Genomic DNA, 21480 nt, shown 5'->3' with positions numbered 1-21480 from the left:
GCACTACACATCAATTAAAATCATTAGTCCCTCCCTCACTTCTCTCTTTTCATGACAATTATTTTGATCAAAGTAAATAAATCCAAAAATGACAAAAAATGCAATACAAAAATTGAATGTAAGTTAGGGAGTTAGAAATATTTACAAGTGGTGGTTTAGGGAGGACTCCACCAAACTCTCATTCTTGATGAGATGTCAAGGAGGCATGTTCAAGGTGTTGTTGATGTTGCTCAACACCTCGAAGAAGTAATTAAAAGCTTGTTCATTGTTGTGGTAGAGGTCCTCAATAGACCGTGGCCCTTGTTGTTGATCATGATCGATGGCATGCCCAATGTAGGGATTAAAGATCCCTTCAAATTCATCGTCCCAAAGACCACAAACTTCATTGAGTTGATCATTGAAAATCTCTTGCTTGGATGGAGACAACTCTCCCAATTTCTTCTCTTGGCCAATGAGGCCATCATCTTCTTCCTTGGTTGATCTTGATGAGCTTTGCAAGCTCTCCTTTTCACAATTCACTTGCTCTTTGAATGGAGCATCTTCAACTTTCTTCCTCCATTGGAGTTCCGATTTCTTCTTTTCATCTTTTCGGCTATAATGATCAATCATGAAACATGGCTCATGCAAACGAGGAGCTCTCATGGTCTTGTCAAGATTAAAAGTTAAGCTTTCATCTCCCACTTCTAGAGTGAGCTCTCCATGTTTTACATCAATCACCGCACCCGCGGTGTGTAGGAAAGGTCTTCCTAAGATGATTGGAATGTTGGAATCTTCCTCCATATCAACTATGACAAAGTCCACCGGGATGAAAAACTTCCCAATTCGCACGGGGACATCTTCCCATATCCCTAGCGGTGTCTTCGTCGATCTATCGGCCAGTTGAAGAGTGATATTGGTACATTTAAGCTCTCCCATTCCCAACCTTTTACTTACCGAGTACGGCATGACACTCACACTAGCCCCTAGATCACATAAGGCTTTGTTGATCGTTGTGTCGCCAATGGTACACGGTATTGAGAAGCTTCCCGGATCCTTTAACTTTGGAGGTGAACTCCCTTGAAGAATTGCACTACTCACCTTAGTGAAGGCGATAGTCTCAAGTTTCCGGATTGACTTCTTCTTTGTGAGGATATCTTTCATGTACTTTGCATAGGCCGGAACGTGATTGATTAATTCCGTGAAAGGAATTGAGACTTCTAAGTTCTTCACAATTTCCATGAACTTTCCAAGTTGATCATCAAACTTAGGCTTGGCTTGACGACTTGGAAAAGGAAGTCTAATCACAATGGGCTCCTTTTCTTTGGCTTTGTCTTCATTTTTCTTTGAACTTTCTTCTTTTGATGATTCCCCTTCCTTGGGACCTTGCACCACAACTTCATTCTCACTAGCTCTCACAACTTCATCCTCAACTTGCTTCTTGATTGCTTCATATCTTGTACCACTTCTCAAGTGAATGGCAACTAACCGTTTCATGTCTAGGGGGATTACCTTGAGGTGGTAATTGCCCCTTTTGTCTTTGTGAGTTTGAAGATGCTAGTTGGGTCAATTGTGTTTCCAACATCTTGGTGTTAGCTAGAATGTTGTTGATGGTGGTGTCTTTTGCTTGGCTATCTTTTTGCATTTGGGTGAAAAATTCTTATTGATTTTTTTGCATTTGAAGGACCGCTTTTTGGACATCAAAACTTTGGTCATTGTGGTGATTGTATGGATTTTGATTTTGGTAGCCTTGGTTTTGATTGAAAAAGGGTCTTTGATTTTGATTTCTCATGGGTGGTGGAGTGTATGTTGTTTGAGGGTTTTGGACATTTTGGCTTTTGTATGAGAGATTTGGGTGGAACTTGGTGTTTTCATTGTAAAAATTTGAATAAGGGGTACCACTTTTGTAAGCTTGGAAAGCATTGACTTGCTCGGTTGTTCCCCTACATTCACTTGAGTCATGACCCAAGGTTCCACAATTCTCACATATCCCGCTTGGGATTGATGAGGATGCCGTCATGGCATTGACATGATGCTTTGATGATTTTGAGCTTTCCTCAAGTCTAGCCATAGCTTGTTCAAACTTCAAGTTGATTGTGTCAATGTGAGCACTAAGTTGAGCACCCAATTGAGTAACGGTGTCCACTTCATACTTTCCTCCTCTAGTAGCCTTGCGAGGCCTACTATATTGCGAATTATGGACCGCCATTTCCTCAATCTTGTTCCATGTTTGATTGTCATCAACTTCGGTGAACATTCCATTTGATCCCATATTGAGAATGTTCCTTGAATCTTCATATAAACCATTCCAAAATTGTTGCACTAAAAACCATTCGCTAAGTCCATGGTGAGGACATGAGCGACAAATACCTTTGAACCGGTCCCAAGCTTCGTACAAAGATTCTTCATCCCTTTGCTTAAAACCCGTAATTTGAGCTCTTAGCATGTTGGTCTTCTCCGGTGGGTAGAATTTTTTGTAGAAAGCTAGAGCTAGCTTCTTCCAAGAATCTATTCCAAGGGTGGCCTTATCAAGGCCCTTCAACCATTGCTTTGCGGTGCCGATTAACGAAAAAGGAAATAAGACCCATCTTATTTGGTCTTGAGTCACGCCCGTTTGAGAGATAGCTTCACAATAATCACAAAATGTTTCCATATGAGAATGAGGGTCCTCACTAGGCATTCCCCCGAATTGGCTCCTCTCAACTAGTTGGATGAAGGCGGACTTGGCAATAAAGTTTCCGGTAAGATGTTGTGGGGTAGGAGTACCATTTGGTAAATCCTCCTCGGTGGGTATAGAGTGTGACGAGAATTTAGGCATTGTAGGTGGATTTTGTGTGGTATTGTTTAATGGGTTCTCTTCTCCTTCTATTGCGAAAGGATTGACAAACTCACTAGTGGGTTGAACAACTTCACCAACACCTCCCAAATTCCTCCTAACAAGTCTCCTATTATTCGTCAAGGTTCTTTCGATTTCACGGTCAGAAGGTAACAAATCTCTTTGTAACCTTCTAGACATGCTAAATATCAAACAGCTAGAAAACAATTAGAACAAACCTTGAGGAGTCTTACTTCCCCAAGGTGAAAAAGACACAACTAAAAACAATAAAAGAAATCTTAAATCAATTAAACACGTCCCGCAACGGCGCCATTTTTGATCGGAGCCATTTGGTGTTCACAATTAAGCATATGTGGTCGTTGGTCAATGGTCGATACAAAACACAATTTATGCTTCACAAACAACTCTACAATTAGTAAAGAGGCAAGTAAAGGTCGGATCCCAAGGGACGGGTATTGAAATGAAGATTCTATTGTAACTAGTGGTGTCTAGGGGTGTCACAAATTGGGTTGATGTAGAAGGTCACTAAACTAAAATAGCAATGAAAATAAACTAACAAGGTAGATGAAATAAGGGTGTAAACAATTGATTAAAAGCACTAGGGTGTCATGGGTTCATAGGGGAATCATGGGATATGATCATACAAACATGTTCTCAAATTATAAGCAAGCAATTATTGTTGTGATGGATTGAGTTGGGTTATATCTTACAATCCTAGGAAAGTTTGGGTCCCGGAGCCGAATCTCTTGGATTGTACAACACCTACAAGTCGACTTAATCTTCCCTACTTAACACATGCATGATCTAACAAGACTCGAGTTGGGTTATGTCTTACAAGTCAAGTTGAAAGGATAGAAGATGATAGTAAATGCAAGGATTCATAGGCTTAGCATTTCATCAAATATAACATGTGCATGTATTAAGATCAAAACAAGCAAGCAAATAAGATATGAAAGCATATTAATTTAAGCATGAATCATTCCCCATGTTGGTTTCCCCTAATCACCCATTAAACCCTAGCTAAGAGACTACTCACTCATTATCATATTGATCATGCTAGAAAGGTTGTCAATCATACTAACATAATGAAACATGATGAATAAATGAAAGTAATTAGCAATAATTAAAAAGGGATTAAGAGATTATACCTACTAATGATTCCAAAATAATAATGCAAAGAATAATAGAAGAACTTGATGATTGATGGAAGGTTGTCAATCTCCCAATAAACCCAATAATGTTCTAATTACCCAAAATAAAGTAAGAACAAGAGAGAGATTGAAGAACTAAAACTTGGATTAAAACTTGATTAATATTTGATTACAATATTGAAGAGAGATTTGATTGATATTAACTACTCTAATTTTTGATAAGAAGAACATGCCCCTCTAATTAGACTAATGGGGTATTTATATTGAAAATTAGGGAGGATGCATTAGGGTTAACTAAGGGCTAAACTAGTAATTACACTTTTTAAGTTGAGCAAGGAGCCTCCGGGATTATCCGAGAGAAGGGCTTCTCCATTTCGTAGCTTGAAGAACTAAAGCGTGATGTCTTTGTGATCCGTGCGGCCGGGAGTCGGGACGGCCGGATGGGATGGACGATCCGAGCGGATCAAGGAACAAGACGCTCGGATTGGGCATGGGGAATCCGAGCGGATTCTGGTGAGGACGCTCGGACTGGCGAGGACGGGCGGATTCTCTACAATCCGTTCGGATTGTAGTTCAGCAGCTTTCCTTCTTCTTTTTCTTCCCTTTTCTTCATGAATTCCTTGGGGATTTCCTTGGGGACTCAAGGATCCTTTTCTCAACAATGCTCTTCTACTATGCTATGTACAAAGGCCTTCTAGTCTTGTCTCTCCTTGATGCTTGGTCATTGAATATGATCAATTTAGCCTTGTTTTGCCATGAAAATGCAAGATTCTTACTCCTTTCCTACCAAGGGATCAAAATCTCAAAGAATATGCAAAACAAAGAACTAAAGATAAGAAATGACCCAAATAGGCACTAAAAAGCATGGAAACAATGGTAATTCGGGGGCTAAATATGCGCCAATTATGGTCGCATCTGAACCCCCTTCCACGGCCCAAATTCCATCCCCAAACACCCCCCAATCAGCCCGCATTAAACCGAGCAGCCCCCTGTTTTGGCAGCTCAATCCCGAGCCCAAAACCCGCTCCAAACACCACCAAAACCCGTGCCCATTAACCCTAACCCATACCCTAATATCCTACCCATATTATCCTAGCTTAATCACCAAGAAAACCCCCCTCAAACCCTCACAAAAGCTGCTGGACAGCAGCCATACGGGATGAAGCCCGATTGCCTCTCCCTCTCTTTTAACCTACTTTAACTCCTTAAAAATACCACCCCTTCACCATACATTCATTGCTCTAAGTTCTCCCCACATCCTACCATCACCTACAAGCTTTAAACCTCAGAAACAAACCCTAATTACCTCCCAAAAACCCTAAACAAAACCGACACACAAACTGAAACTGTTTGTGTGTCCTCCTCGAAAAGCAACTCGTTCCTCCATCAAACCTCCATCAAAACTCGATTTCCTTGTTCCTAATTAACCACATAATATCCATCTACACATTAGACAAAGATTTACGAGCCAAATTGCCCTTGAGAGTACACGAAATCCCTCGAAAAACAGAGTGTTATACACTCTGTTTTCGCGGTTTATTCTTGTCTGTCCAGTTCTGTTTGTGCTCGTTTTTCGTGCCCAATAACCCAAAACGAGCAGGGGTTGCTTTAAGATCTCTGTTCTCCTCTCTTTCTAGTTTTCAAAACATCTTTTAAATCGAATTTTCGTCGTGAAACGAGGGAGATATCATCGTTTGAAAGTTGCTATCCAGATTTGTCAAAAAACGCGTGTTGCTTTGTTTCTTCGTCGACGACGGCCTCTCGAGATAAAATCTACCATCGATTACGACCCAAGACGGTGTCAACGATACATGTAGGTTGAGGGTGCATCAAATCCTCTTCTTTCTCTTCCTTTTATTTCGTTTTTATGTTGTTTTTCTTATAGTTTGTTTGTTTGTTTATCGTTCTTTATTTATCGTCTAAATTAACTATGAAACTAGTTTAGTCCGAGTATGAGTTAAAGTACCACCATGAACACCCGCGTTGACTTGAGATGGGAAAAGAAACCGCTACATCAGTCGGTCGTACACCCCGTCTCATTTACATATCCTCGTGTTCAAGGTAGGGCATTAATAAAACAAATTTTAACTTCGTTCTTCGCTTTTGACGTCTCCTCTTCTCTCGTGTGATTCGACCCATCTTAGGACCCGTCACATGTTAGTATGACCTCTGATTGTTAACATATAACTCATTTAGATGACATTAGATTAATTTAATAATCTAATTAGACACATTAGGGTACATCGACATAGCTTTAAAAACCGATCTAACAATTCTGTAAATAATTGAACGCATCTTTCTTTTTCACCTAATTTCTCGCTAGTATAAGAGTGCGTGATTAGCACCTTCTTATTAACACTCGATGAGTTAACTTAATTTGTAAATTTGACCTAATTCAACCCCTTTGGGCCGTGTGAAACACTTGATCTTAAGCGAGGCTTTCTGACCTTTTTTTTATCATCGTTTTCTAATGCATCTCCCGTATCGCTTTGCAAATCCATCTAACTAATGAACCCGACTAGGAATTAGGGCAGCCGTGTCTGTGGCCGTGGCTTTAGGCCGTGGGGTTGGTCATGTTTCTCTTTGTCTCGTTTGTTTTATATCTTTTGTCCTTTGTCGTTTAATAGCTTGTAATTTATCGTTTGTTTATCGAGTTGTAATCTCTCGAGTTAGTTTTCCTTTTATTGAGTCAAAACCTTTTCAAAAAACCTTTGTCTTGTTTGGTTAGACGGTTGTTTCCCAATGCTTGTAGGAGCGTAGTAAACCGCATGTTGTCTAAAGCAACATGGCCCGGTTTATGCTAATGCATGCTTTGGTGCATAGCCCTATGTCTAATTCGATGAGATTAAGTGAAAGCACGCATTACGAGGAGTGACCCAAGGCCGTGTGTCATGTAGGCCGTGAGTCACCCCCCTTGTGCACGGTTTTCTAGGCCAAGTGGCCGTGTTTTGTGTCGTTTATGGTTACGTATGTAGCAATTGTATTTAGATCGAGTTGTATCTTTAATTTATTGTTGTGTCGGCATGAAATGCCTGGTTTGTAATAGGTAGATCCCAACGGCTCCCCCATTCCCCCTTTAAGCCTTGTTTGTTTCGTTTGAATGTTGCTAGATCAATCAACCCACATGCTAAATTACAACTTTGACAAAGTTAGTTTAGTTGCATCTAAAACGACATAGAAATTGTTGTCACATGTTAGGGTTAAAACAACGTTTGCATATCATACATCGCAGTAGCTATGACCTTGTTTGAAATCCGACACTTGACTTAGTAGAGGCCGTTATCGACGGGCGGGGTTGGGTGTCCTTATGGGCTTCCCAACACGTACCCTCACCCCTTACTCAAGATCTATGGTTTGTGGATCCGTCTAAATACCATTGGATTACGAGAGTCATTCAAATCGAGTGATATAGGGTACAAGTCTTTATCTTTAATCACTCGTAGTCGATTGGCTATATGCTTTTCGATGAAAGGTGTAAAGTTGACTTGAACGGTTCCAAGTTCCCAAAAAACTTGGTGGCGACTCTAATTGGTCTTAATTCGATTCGAAAGAACCTCGAGTCGATTATGCCTGGTGTGGATCCCGCGGACGCAGTTCCCGAGGGCCTTGTCCACAGGGGCATTTCCCCGTTTAATTCCCATCAAATTTCAGTAGCCCCTTCGTGGGCTTCTGACTGGAGGACGTCACCTCAGCAATACTGACCGACCTCTTTAATTTCCATGAGCTTGAATCACTATTTGCAGCAGTAGGAGGAATGTAGTTCCAATCCACGTAGGTTCGAACTTGCTTCGTCCTTGCTCCTCTGTCATCTTCTTTGACATCCTTGCTTCCAATTTGATTGACAACAGTTGCACAACATCCTTTGACAACTCTTTTCTTTCTTTCATCTGTACCTGCAGTAAGGAAAACAGACGAACTCTCCTCCTTTTTGCTCTCAGCATGAGGCGGAGGGTTAGCAATAACAGCAATATTCTCCAAGTTTTCATCTGGAGTGTCAACTATAGGACTGATAGAAGAAAGAGCATTGCAAGGCTGGGCTTGCATGGGAGCTCTCCGGAACTTGGACTGATGAAAAATCAGCTCCTCGTCCCCTACCTGGAAGGTCAAAGTCTTCCCCCTGACGTCTATTACTGCACGGGCAGTGGATAGGAACGGTCTCCCTAAAATGATAGGGGTGTGTGCATCTTCAGGGATGTCTAAGACAACAAAGTCGACGGGAATAAAGAACTTCCCGATCTGAACAGGTACGTCTTCTACTATACCTAATGGCCGTGATAGACTACGGTCGGCCATCTGGACAGTCATGTTGGTGCAACTCAGCTTTGTCAAACCAAGTCTCTTAGCCATAGACAAAGGTAAGACACTTACGCTAGCGCCTAAATCGCATAACGCATTATCAATCAATTGCATACCGATATGACACGGAATCGAAAAACTACCCGGGTCTGATTGCTTAGGGGGTAACTTATTTTGAAATAGGGCTGACCCCACCTCAGTCAAAGCTACGGTCTCACTGTCATTAATAGTCATCTTACGTGCTAAAATTTCTTTCATAAACTTTAAATAAGAGGGTACCTTAGTTAGCAATTCAGTGAACGGCTTGCTGACTTCCAGGCTTTCAAAAGTTCGACAAATTTGCCAAACTGTTGATTAACTTTGGTATTCTGTAGCCGCCTCGGGAAGGGAACCGTGATTGGTATCTCGAGTCCCTTGTTTCTCGCTTCTAGAGTGTCTTCCGGTGCAAGTTCAATATCCTTTGGACGCTTCTTACCTCTAGAACGAGGTCTTTCCGGTGATATCTCGCTTAAACGAGCACTAGCAGGCTCTCGTATAAGCTTCTTGATCGAGGCCATTTCGTGTTCACAATTAAGTATATGTGGTCGTTGGTCAATGGTCGATACAAAACACAATTTATACTTCACAAACAACTCTACAATTAGTAAAGAGGCAAGTAAAGGTCGGATCCCAAGGGACGGGTATTGAAATGAGAATTCTATTGTAACTAGTAGTGTCTAGGGGTGTCACAAATTGGGTTGATGTAGAAGGTTACTAAACTAGAATAACAATGAAAATAAACAAGCAAGATGAATTAAAGGGGTGTAAACAATTGATTAAAGGCACTAGGGTGTCATGGGATCATAAGGGAATCATGGGATATGATCATACAAACATGTTCTCAAATTATAAGCAAGCAATTATTGTTGTGATGGATTGAGTTGGGTTATATCTTACAATCCTAGGAAAGTTTGGGTCCCGGAGCCGAATCGATTAGATTGTACAACACCTACAAGTCGACTTAATCTTTCCTACTCAACACATGCATGGTCTAACAAGACTCGAGTTGGGTTATGTCTTACAAGTCTCATTGAAAGGATAGTAGATGATAGTAAATGCAAGGATTCATAGGCTTAGCATTTCATCAAATATAACATGTGCATGTATTAAGATCAAAACAAGCAAGCAAATAAGATATGAAAGCATATTGATTTAAGCATGAATCATTCCCCATGTTGGTTTCCCCTAATCACCCATTAAACCCTAGCTAAGAGACTACTCACTCATTATCATGTTGATCATGCTAGCAAGGTTGTCAATCATACTAACAAAGCTAAACATGATGAATAAATGAAAGTAATTAGCAATAATTAAAAAGGGATTAAGAGATTATACCTACTAATGATTCCAAAATAATAATGCAAAGAATAATAGAAGAACCTGATGATTGATGGAAGGTTGTCAATCTCCCAATAAACCCAATAATCTTCTAATTACCCAAAATAAAGGAAGAACAAGATAGAGATTAAAGAACTAAAACTTGGATTAAAACTTGATTAATACTTGATTACAATATTGAAGAGAGATTTGATTGATATTAACTACTCTAAATATTGATAAGAAGAACATGCTCCTCTAATTAGACTAATGGGGTATTTATAGTGAAAATTAGGGAGGATGCATTAGGGTTAACTAAGGGCTAAACTAGTAATTACACTTTTAAGTTGAGCAAGGAGGACCCGGTATTTTTCGAGAGAAGGGCTTCTCTTTTCGTAGCTTGAAGAATGAAATCCGTGCTGTGCAGGAATCCGGGCGGATTAGAGTCGGGACGGCCGGATTTGGGCGGTGCAATCCGAGCGGATTCAGGAAAGGGACGCTCGGATTGTTGAGGGGGAATCCGAGCGGATTCCAAGGAGGGACGCTCGGATTGTTGAGGCTGGACGGACGGATTGTCTGCAATCCGTTCGGATTGTTGGTCAGCGTCAATTCTTCTTATTTTCTTCCCTTTTCTTCATAAATTCCTTGGGGACGCAAGGATCCTTTCTCAACATTGTTCTTCTACTATGATATGTACAAAGGCCTTCTAGTCTTGTCTCTTCTTGATGCTTGGTCATTGAATACAATCAATTTAGCCTCGTTTTGCCATGAAAATGCAAGATTCTTACTCCTTTCCTACCAAGGGATCAAAATCTCAAAGAATATGCAAAACAAAGAACTAAAGATAAGAAATGACCCAAATAGGCACTAAAAAGCATGGGAACAAGGCTAATTCGGGGGCTAAATATGCGCTAATTATGGTCACATCAAATATCCCCAAACCGAACCTTTGCTCGTCCCGAGTAAAGAGGTGACAAAGACTAGGACCAAAACTAACCTATCCTAATAATAATAGCCGATATGAGACAATTAGAGGGTCTCACTCCGCCCCTTCAACTCACAACAAGACAACCATGAGGTAGGATGCCTTTTTGCAAGGCAAGGTGGGTCTTGCCAAAATGGCGACACATCCAAACATTAAAGCACACACAAAACAAGTAATGGATGCATCTACAAAAGAATAGCCACTTTCCTCATCTAAGTGGCGGAAATTATCTACAAGGGAAGCAATTCAAGGGTACACAATCCTTCATAGATGCAATTTCTTCAAACTACTAAGCCTAGAAGGATACCAATAAATCACCTCCAAAATGTGTCAAGCTAGGGTACCTTTGTCCTCAATCGTTAAATGCTTTTGTCAAGAGTAGGCTCCCTATGGTGTTAGAAACACTGGAGGATCGCGGAATTCCCCCTCTTGCCTAGACAAGAAGAAGGGTCGTCCCCTCTCTACCATGCACAAAAATGGATAAGATGGAAAAGGGATCGATAGTATTTGAGTTTCATTTTGGGAGTTTGCTTTCATTGTTGTTTTTCCCCCCAATTTCATGTGGCATTTGACATTTGAGAACACTTTCTTGCCATTTCTTTTTGATTTTTGGCATTTCAATACTTGACAACTTTTTGTATTTCTTTTTGAACATTTTCAAAGTCACCCCAATTAGTAACGAGGGTGCCTTGTATTTGAAGCTTAGGAGTTCTATTTTTGCTCCTCTTTTCATTTGATGCATTTTTGCAAACTTTCTTTCACTTTTCATTTCATTGAACTCAAATTGATTTCTTTTTGTGCCCATTCCCTTTGATGACAAAAATATATGGTAGAACATGGATGAATGATGGTTGCATGGTTTCAAGGGTCACCTTGGAATAAACGGTAGCCAAGGAGTTATCACACCACAAGGTACTCTTGACTAGGCCTTAATCCATGGGTCAAAGGATACTAGCATGACACATCCTAGGGTGTTTTACAAGCATTCTAACAAGCAAAGTCTTAAGAATAAAAAGCATCTACTAGGGCCTATATACACTTGTCAAGCTTCCCAAATAGACGGTTTCGCAAAATTTTTCTAACATGCAAACTACATGCCATGATGCAACTAACATATATACATCCTAATGCAAATGATTCTACCAACTAATATGCCATATAAACTAAATGCAATCCTAAGTTCACATTGTTTTTACCGCATCAATCAAAATAAAGCCACATAGTCATTAACATAAAGAGGAAAAAGGAGATTGGAAAGATCATACAATGCGGTCTTCAATATCCTCATGTCTCGGATGTGGCGTAGTCAATCAAAGTGAACAAGGATAAAACAAACACAATATATACAAAGGAAATGAACTTGTTTTTGGATTTTTCAATTTTTTCAATTTTTATGATTTTTGAAATTTTTCAATTTTTATGGTTTTTGAATAAAAGTTAAGTGTTAGAATTCCCATCCCCACACTAATATGGGCATTGTCCTCAATGGCCAAAATGATGGAAATTATGCAAAGATGATGCATGATTTCTATACTAAATGCAATTCTATACTAAGCTAAACTACATGATGCATGGTTTTTGTTATGACGGAGAGGGTAATTTAGATTACCTCCCGTTGTGTATGCATTTACTTCCCCAAACCGAGTTAGACACTATTGCTAATGTTCAAGGATGGGTATAGTTCATGCACACACTATGCTATGCATGAAACTAGATTTGTCATTTTGGATTTTACAAATGGGAACAATAAACGAAGAACACCTCAATGGAACCGAGGTGTGAGTCCTTTGATGTTGCTAGGACTAAACCAACAATGATCAAAATGAAATAAGATACAAAGAGATATAGACAAACCATGGGAGTGTAGGAGTCTCCAAGGCTTGCTAGTCTTCCATCATGCTATTATCATCACCACTTCCCTCATGAGAAGTGGTCACATTGCCACTTTCCTTGTCACTTTCTTCTTCACTTTCTCCATCATCTTGTTCATCATCATCTTCACCATCTCTTTCTCCATCTCCACTTGCTTCTTCCTCAATATTATCATCAATTTCTTCACCATTTCCAACAACCTCATTATCTCCCACCACGTCCCTAGATGCACCCGGAAACAAGGCTTCTTTATCCGCCCAACTAGGCAAAGGACAAGATGGATCAAGGAGTCCTTGCCTAGCTAAATGTAGGAGGGGAGGATATTGAGCCAAATATGCATTCTTCCGATCTTCATAAGCTTGCTTGTGCATTGCTTGCATAAGAAGAGTGACATAGTCTTTCCCAATTTCAACTCCTTCCGGTTTGAACTCTTCATACACAAAGGGGTAAGGTGGTATAACAATGGAAGAGGAGGGGGTTTCATGATCACCCTTTTGTTGTTGAATGATGTACTCGGCTTCTTCGGATAGGGGAAGTAGATAGTTGGTCCGGTGGACAGTTAGGCGACAAATCTTCGAGGGTAAGGTGAACGATCTAGCTTCACTAGTTAGCCATCCATATTTAGTGTCAAGGGGGTTATGGGCAACCCACTTGAACTTGTTAATCATAATGTGCATATCAATAAGATGGCCACCTTCCTTTGCCTTGTACTTGCTATCCTTATTGAAATTAGGATCAAAGTGCTTGGCTAGGACCGTGACTAGGCCGCCATTAACAATAACGGTTGTACCCTTCTTCCCACTATCAACATTGAGCCATCTATCAACCAATAGCCTCAAAGAATTGAAAGGCTTGGTATGGATTCTTCCGACATTCAAAGCCGATTCAAGGAGAATAAAATCAAGTCTTGTGAAATGATTGGTGTCTTTCCTAGCAATTATGGTATTTCCCACAACTTTGTGCCATACTCTTATGCACCGATGATGGATCAAAAGAGCACGACAAGCATGAAAATCATCAAATTTCTTCCCGGAGATTGCCTCCCAAAGAGGCTCGGGGTCATACTTTCCATAATGCTTAAGATATCTCGATTCATCGCTAAGACCCAAAATTTCACCTAATTCCTTAAAGGTAATGCGTCTACTAATGTTAGCTAGACGAAACTCAAGATTTTCCCTATCCTCAACTTTGGTGACTTTCAAAGAACTTAAAAATTCCAAGACAAGGGAGGGGTATGTCGATTCCTTTGTTTCAAACAATTTCTTCAAACCCATGGCATTGAAAAAGGCTTTTGTTTGTTCAAGAACACCCAATTTCTCCAAGGCATCTTTACATATGAAATTGGTGGATTGAATTGATTTCATAGCAAACTTGACAAATGTATTTCTATGGGTATCGGAAATAAAAGTTACCTCCGGATAATGCAAGAGTTGATCGACACGGAGTAGAAGGTGATGCTCCCATAGAAGTTTGTTGTTGTTGTTGCACTTCCAAGTTTGGTGTTGATACCACAATTGCCAAAGCTTTCTTTGTTTGGAGAGCTTTTTGCCTTTGAGAGAGAGCCTTTGCCTTTGGTGCCTTTGTTGCTCCCTTTGTCCTTGCCATTTGATGAACTAACCAAGAAAAGAATCAAAAATCTTCAATTTGTAGGATGCCCAAATCGATTTGAAGGTGAAAGGCTTTGCCTTTATGAAATCAAAAATCGACTCAAAGGTTGAAGATTTTGTTCTTGGTTTTGATTTTTATTGAAGATGGAGTGATTGATTTGTTGTTTGAAGGATGGTTTGATTTGATTTTGGTGGATTTTTTTGAGGGTTTTTGTTTTTGTGATGGAGAGGATGAGGGTTTTGATGTTGTGGGTAGTGTTTATGAATGAATGAAGGAATGAATGAAGGTGGGAGGGTATTTAAAGAAGTCGAAATTTTCGAAAACGCAGGGGCAATCCGTGCGGATTAGGCCCAATCCGTGCGAATTCTGTAGCTTCAAAATTTTCAGAAGCTCGCCTAAAGACGGGCGGATTCTGGGGAATCCGCTCGGATTCTTTTGTGTTGGGACGGGCAGATTTGCTGCAGGACGGACGGATTTCAGTCCAGAGAAATTTCTTTGTTTTCTTCAGCTGCAAAGACGGGCGTCTTCTTCACAAGACGGACGGATTCTATGAGACGGGCGTCTTTCCAGAAATCCGCTCGGATTCTTTAACAGTCAAGAATTCTTCAATTTCAGCTCAGGTCAGGACGGACGTCTTCTCAGCAGGACGCTCGGATTGTTGAAGACGGGCATATTCTCAGGAATCCACTCGGATTCTTCCCTGTTGTACACGGATTCAGCTCCACCCGTGCACAAACTCATTCCCTTATCATTCTTTCTTTCTTTCTTTCAAATCTTGTGTTCTTCATTGTGGGGGCACTACTAAGGCATGAATAGCGTAGGCAATTGCCATCCCCACACTAAGGTAAAGCACTACACATCAATTGAAGTCGTTAGTCCCTCCCTCACTTCTCTCTTACATGACAATTATTTTGATCAAAGTAAATAAAAATCCAAAAATGACAAAAATGCAATACAAGAATTGAAATGTAAGTTAGGGAGTTAGAAATATTTACAAGTGGTGGTTTAGGGAGGACTCCACCAAACTCTCATTCTTGATGAGATGTCAAGGGGGCATGTTCAAGGTGTTGTTGATGTTGCTCAACACCTTCAAAAAGTAATCAAAAGCTTGTTCATTATTATGGTAGAGGTCCTCAATAGACCGTGCCCCTTGTTGTTGATCATGATCGATGGCATGCCCAATGTAGGGATTAAAAATCCCTTCAAACTCGTCGTCCCAAAGACCACAAATTTCATTGAGTTGATCATTGAAAATCTCTTGCTTAGATGGAGACAACTCTCCCAATTTCTTCTCTTGGCCAATGAGGCCATCCTCTTCTTCGTTGGTTGATTTTGATGAGCCTTGCAAGCTCTCCTTGTCATAATTCACTTGCTCTTTGAATGGAGCATCTTCATCTTTCTTCTTCCATTGGAGTTCCGATTTCTTCCTTTCATCCTTCCGGCTATAATGATCAATCATGAAACATGGCTCATGCAAACGAGGAGCTCTCATGGTTTTGTCAAGATTAAAAGTTATGCTTTCATCTCCCACTTCTAGAGTGAGCTCTCCATGTTTCACATCAATCACCGCACCCGCGGTGTGTAGGAAAGGTCTTCCTAAGATGATTGGAATGTTGGAATCTTCCTCCATATCAACAATGACAAAGTCCACCGGGATGAAAAACTTCCCAATTCGCACGGGGACATCTTCCCATATCCCTAATGGTGTCTTCGTCGATCTATCGGCCATTTGGAGTGTGATATTGGTGCATTTAAGCTCTCCCATTCCCAACCTTTTACTCATTGAGTACGGCATGACACTCACACTAGCCCCTAGATCACATAAGGTTTTGTTGATCGTTGTGTCGCCAATGGTACACGGTATTGAGAAGCTTCCCGGATCCTTTAACTTTGGAGGTGAACTCCCTTGAAGTATTGCACTACTCACCTTAGTGAAGGCGATAGTCTCAAGTTTCCGGATCGACTTCTTCTTTGTGAGGATATCTTTCATGTACTTTGCATAGGCCGGAACGTGATTGATTAATTCCGTGAAAGGAATTGAGACTTCTAAGTTCTTCACAATCTCCATGAACTTTCCAAGTTGATCATCAAATTTGGGCTTGGCTTGACGACTTGGAAAAGGAAGTCTAATCACAATGGGCTCCTTCTCTTTGGCCTTGTCTTCATTTTTCTTTGAACTTTCTTCATTTGATGATTCCCCTTCTTTGGAGTTTTGCACAATTTCTTCCTTTTCACTAGCTTCCACAACTTCATCCTCAACTTGCTTCTTCGGTGCCTCATACCTTGTACCACTTCTCAAGTGAATGGCACTAACCGTTTCATGTCTAGGGGGATTACTTTGAGGTGGTAATTGCCCCTTTTGTCTTTGTGAGCTTGAAGATGCTAGTTGAGTCAATTGTGTTTCCAACATCTTGGTGTGAGCTAGAATGTTGTTGATGGTGGTGTCTTTTGCTTGGCTATCTTTTTGCATTTGAGTGAAAAATTCTTGTTGATTCTTTTGCATTTGGAGGACCGCTTTTTGGACATCAAAACCTTGGTCATTTTGGTGATTGTATGGATTTTGATTTTGGTAACCTTGGTTTTGATTGTAAAAGGGTCTTTGATTTTGGTTTCTCATGGGTGGTGGAGTGTATGTTGTTTGAGGGTTTTGAACATTTTGGCTTTTGTATGAGAGATTTGGATGGAACTTGGTGTTTTCATTGTAAAAATTTGAATAAGGGGTACCACTTTTGTAAGCTTGGAAAGCATTAACTTGTTCGGTTGTTCCCCTACACTCACTTGGGTCATGACCCAATGTTCCACAATTCTCACATATCCCACTTGGGATTGATGAGGATGCCGTCATGGCATTGACATGATGCTTTGATGATTTTGAGTTTTCCTCAAGTCTAGCCATAGCTTGTTCAAACTTCAAGTTGATTGTGTCAATGTGAGCACTAAGTTGAGCACCCAATTGAGTAACGGAGTCCACTTCATGCTTTCCTCCTCTAGTAGCCTTGCGAGGTCTACTATATTGTGAATTATGGACCGCCATTTCCTCAATTTTGTTCCATGTTTGATTGTCATCAACTTCGGTGAACATTCCATTTGATCTCATATTGAGAATGTTCCTTGAATCTTCATATAAACCATTCCAAAATTGTTGTACCAAAAACCATTCGCTAAGTCCATGGTGAGGACATGAGCGACAAATACCTTTGAACTGCTCCCAAGCTTCATACAAAGATTCTTCATCCCTCTGCTTAAAACCCGTAATTTGAGCTCTTAGCATGTTAGTCTTTTCCGGTGGGTAGAATTTTTTGTAGAAAGCTAGAGCTAACTTCTTCCAAGAATCTATTCCAAGGGTGGCCTTATCAAGGCCCTTCAACCATTGCTTTGCGGTGCCGATTAAGGAAAAAGGAAATAAGACCCATCTAATTTAGTCTTGAGTCACGCCCGTTTGAGAGATAACATCACAATAGTCGCAAAAGGTTTCCATATGGGAATGAGGGTCTTCACTTGGCATCCCCCCAAATTGGCTCCTCTCAACTAATTGGATGAAGGCGGACTTGGCAATAAAATTTCCGGTTAGATGTTGTGGTGTAGGAGTACCATTTGGTAGATTCTCCTCGGTGGGTATAGAGTGTGACGAGAATTTAGGCATTGTAGGTGGATTTTGTGTGGTATTGTTTAATGGGTTCTCTTCTCCTTCTATTGCGAAAGGATTGACAAACTCACTAGTGGGTTGAACAACTTCACCAACACCTCTCAAATTCCTCCTAACAAGTCTCCTATTATTCGTCAAGGTTCTTTCGATTTCACGGTCAAAAGGTAACAAATCACCTTGTAACCTTCTAGACATGCAAAATATCAAACAACTCAAAAACAATTAGAACAAACCTTGAGGAGTTTTACTTCCCCAAGGTGAAGAAAGACACAACTAATAGCAATAAAAAGAAATCTTAAATCAATTAAACACCGTCCCCGGCAACGGCGCCATTTTTGATCGAGGCCATTTCGTGTTCACAATTAAGTATATGTGGTCGTTGGTCAATGGTCGATACAAAAAACAATTTATACTTCACAAACAACTCTACAATTAGTAAAGAGGCAAGTAAAGGTCGGATCCCAAGGGACGGGTATTGAAATGAAAATTCTATTGTAACTAATAGTGTCTAGGGGTGTCACAAATTGGGTTGATGTAGAAGGTTACTAAACTAGAATAACAATGAAAATAAACAAGCAAGATGAATTAAAGGGGTGTAAACAATTGATTAAAGGCACTAGGGTGTCATGGGATCATAGGGGAATCATGGGATATGATCATACAAACATGTTCTCAAATTATAAGCAAGCAATTATTGTTGTGATGGATTGAGTTGGGTTATATCTTACAATCCTAGGAAAGTTTGGGTCCCGGAGCCGAATCGATTAGATTGTACAACACCTACAAGTCGACTTAATCTTTCCTACTCAACACATGCATGGTCTAACAAGACTCGAGTTGGGTTATGTCTTACAAGTCTCATTGAAAGGATAGTAGATGATAGTAAATGCAAGGATTCATAGGCTTAGCATTTCATCAAATATAACATGTCCATGTATTAAGATCAAAACAAGCAAGCAAATAAGATATGAAAGCATATTGATTTAAGCATGAATCATTCCCCATGTTGGTTTCCCCTAATCACCCATTAAACCCTATCTAAGAGACTACTCACTCATTATCATGTTGATCATGCTAGCAAGGTTGTCAATCATACTAACAAAGCTAAACATGGTGAATAAATGAAAGTAATTAGCAATAATTAAAAAGGGATTAAGAGATTATACCTACTAATGATTCCAAAATAATAATGCAAAGAATAATAGAAGAACTTGATGATTGATGGAAGGGTGTCAATCTCCCAATAAACCCAATAATCTTCTAATTACCCAAAATAAAGGAAGAACAAGAGAGAGATTAAAGAACTAAAACTTGGATTAAAACTTGATTAATACTTGATTACAATATTGAAGAGAGATTTGATTGATATTAACTACTCTAAATATTGATAAGAAGAACATGCTCCTCTAATTAGACTAATGGGGTATTTATAGTGAAAATTAGGGAGGATGCATTAGGGTTAACTAAGGGCTAAACTAGTAATTACACTTTTTAAGTTGAGCAAGGAGGACCCGGTATTTTCTGAGAGAAGGGCTTCTCTTTTCGTAGCTTGAAGAATGAAATCCGTCTTTGTGTGCGTGAATCCGGGCGGATTAGAGTCGGGACGGCCGGATTTGGGCGGTGCAATCCGAGCGGATTCAGGAAAGGGACGCTCGGATTGTTGAGGGGGAATCCGAGCGGATTCCAAGGAGGGACGCTCGGATTGTTGAGGCTGGACGGACGGATTGTCTGCAATCCGTTCGGATTGTTGGTCAGCGTCAATTCTTCTTCTTTTCTTCCCTTTTCTTCATAAATTCCTTGGGGATTTCCTTGGGGACGCAAGGGTCCTTTCTCAACATTGTTCTTCTACTATGATATGTACAAAGGCCTTCTAGTCTTGTCTCTTCTTGATGCTTGGTCATTGAATACAATCAATTTAGCCTCGTTTTGCCATGAAAATGCAAGATTCTTACTCCTTTCCTACCAAGGGATCAAAATCTCAAAGAATATGCAAAACAAAGAACTAAAGATAAGAAATGACCCAAATAGGCACTAAAAAGCATGGGAACAAGGCTAATTCGGGGGCTAAATATGCGCTAATTATGGTCACATCACTTCTCGTCATCAATAGCACTCGATCGACCAACTTCCTCACTCGATCGAGTTGTTTCTTCATCATTGTCAGTCGATCGAGTAACATTGCTACTCGATCGACCAACTTCACCTTCCTGTTCACTCGATCGAGCAGGGAAACTACTCGATCGACCTATTTCTTCACCATTTCCACTCGATCGAACACCAATCTTCAGTCGATCGAGTAACTGCTTTGTCGTGAGTCTTTTTTTCTTGAGAGTACCCTGTTCACCATCAGTAATGGCTTCCTTAGGGTCTGATTTTTGCACTTCCGGTCCCTCATAAGAAAGGCAGCTTCTCAATTCTATCAGATTTACCGTCTCATGTGGATTCTTCTCATTTTGAGTCGGTAATTGACCCGGCTTTCTCGAGGATTGATTTGCAGCAAGTTGGGCAACTTGAGTCTCAAGTGCCTTATATGACGCATTTTGCTGTTGATTTTGTTGATCATTCAGCTGCAATTGCTTCGATATGGCTTGCATCATGGACTTAAGCTCACCCAATTCACTCACCCCACTAGAAGATGTACTTTGGTTAGGAGGGTTGAAAGAGGGAGGCTTCTGATAGCCCTGTTGATTCTTGTGTGGAGGAATGTACGGCTGCTGCGGAGGGACAGTGGGATTGAGCACATTCTGATTGCTCCACCTCAAATTGGGGTGGACATTCGGCTCGTAGTAACTGTTGTTCTGCCTGTAGTGTTGAAAGGCAGCGCATTGCTCAAAAGGATGGGACAATGATCCGAGACATGTCCCTCTCCCCACATCTTCTACAGACGAAAGGACCGTCTGTCATGGCATTAACCTGATACATGCCTCCCTTGGAGGCTCCTCCTAGCTCATACTTGTCAAACCTTGCAGTAAGAGCTTCAAGCGCAGCGACAGAAGAAGATTCAGCAGCTCTTCTTTGATTTCCTCTCGAGTTCCCATATTCAGCGTTATGGATGGCCAAATCATCTATGATCTTCCACCCCTTGGTTGCTCCCAAGTTTTCAGCGAATCGGCCATTGGCTGCAGCATCCAAAATAGCCCTCTAGTCGTTGTACAGACCATTATAGAAATGATTGCACAAGCTCCATTTTTCGAAACCATGGTGCGGTATGGTACGCACTAGCTTCTTAAATCGAACCCATGCCTCGTGAAATTTCTCGTCAGGCCCTTGTTTGAAACTCGTTATCTGAGCTCTAATGGCAATAGTCCTCGATGCAGAAAAGTACTTCTTATAGAACGCTAAAGCCAGTGAATTCCAGTCAGTTATGCCGTGAGCAGCTCGGTCCAAATCCCTATACCACTCCCTCGCAGCATCGCGGAGTGAGAAGATGAACATGGTTTCTTTTATCTGATCTGCTGTCACGCCAGCAGGTGGGGGTATGGAGCAGCAGTAATCAATAAACGTCTCCATATGCTGAGCTGCATCTTCAAATGCAGCTCCCCCGAACTGGTTTCTCTCGATCAAGCTGATATAAGCAGGTTTCGGTTCGAATTTCCGAGCTTCCCCTGGTAACTCGAACCCCTTGTAAAGATCATCAGCTGTGGGTTCAGAATGACTGGCAATGATCGCTTCTTCGGCCATTTCGGGAAAGTCTGGAAAAGTGACGGTTTCAACTGATGAGTGTGAAACTGGAGAGGAAGGTGGATTATCCTCG

The 21480-nt window shown here is 40.8% G+C and overlaps 2 non-coding genes across 2 annotated transcripts; both read left to right on the top strand.

Moving 5' to 3' along the window:
* The first annotated feature begins 2315 nt into the window (after positions 1 to 2315).
* On the top strand, positions 2316 to 2422 carry LOC141603280 (small nucleolar RNA R71). Its single transcript, XR_012525167.1, has one exon. It is a non-coding gene; the product is annotated as a small nucleolar RNA R71 (small nucleolar RNA).
* A 14822-nt stretch (positions 2423 to 17244) lies between these two features.
* LOC141602970 (small nucleolar RNA R71) lies at positions 17245 to 17351 on the top strand. Its single transcript, XR_012524872.1, has one exon. It is a non-coding gene; the product is annotated as a small nucleolar RNA R71 (small nucleolar RNA).
* The last annotated feature ends 4129 nt before the right edge of the window (positions 17352 to 21480 follow it).

The sequence above is a fragment of the Silene latifolia genome, chromosome 9 (genome assembly GCF_048544455.1).
Source record: "Silene latifolia isolate original U9 population chromosome 9, ASM4854445v1, whole genome shotgun sequence".
Classification (NCBI taxonomy): domain Eukaryota; kingdom Viridiplantae; phylum Streptophyta; class Magnoliopsida; order Caryophyllales; family Caryophyllaceae; genus Silene; species Silene latifolia.
This window is presented reverse-complemented; position numbering and strand designations above follow the sequence as displayed.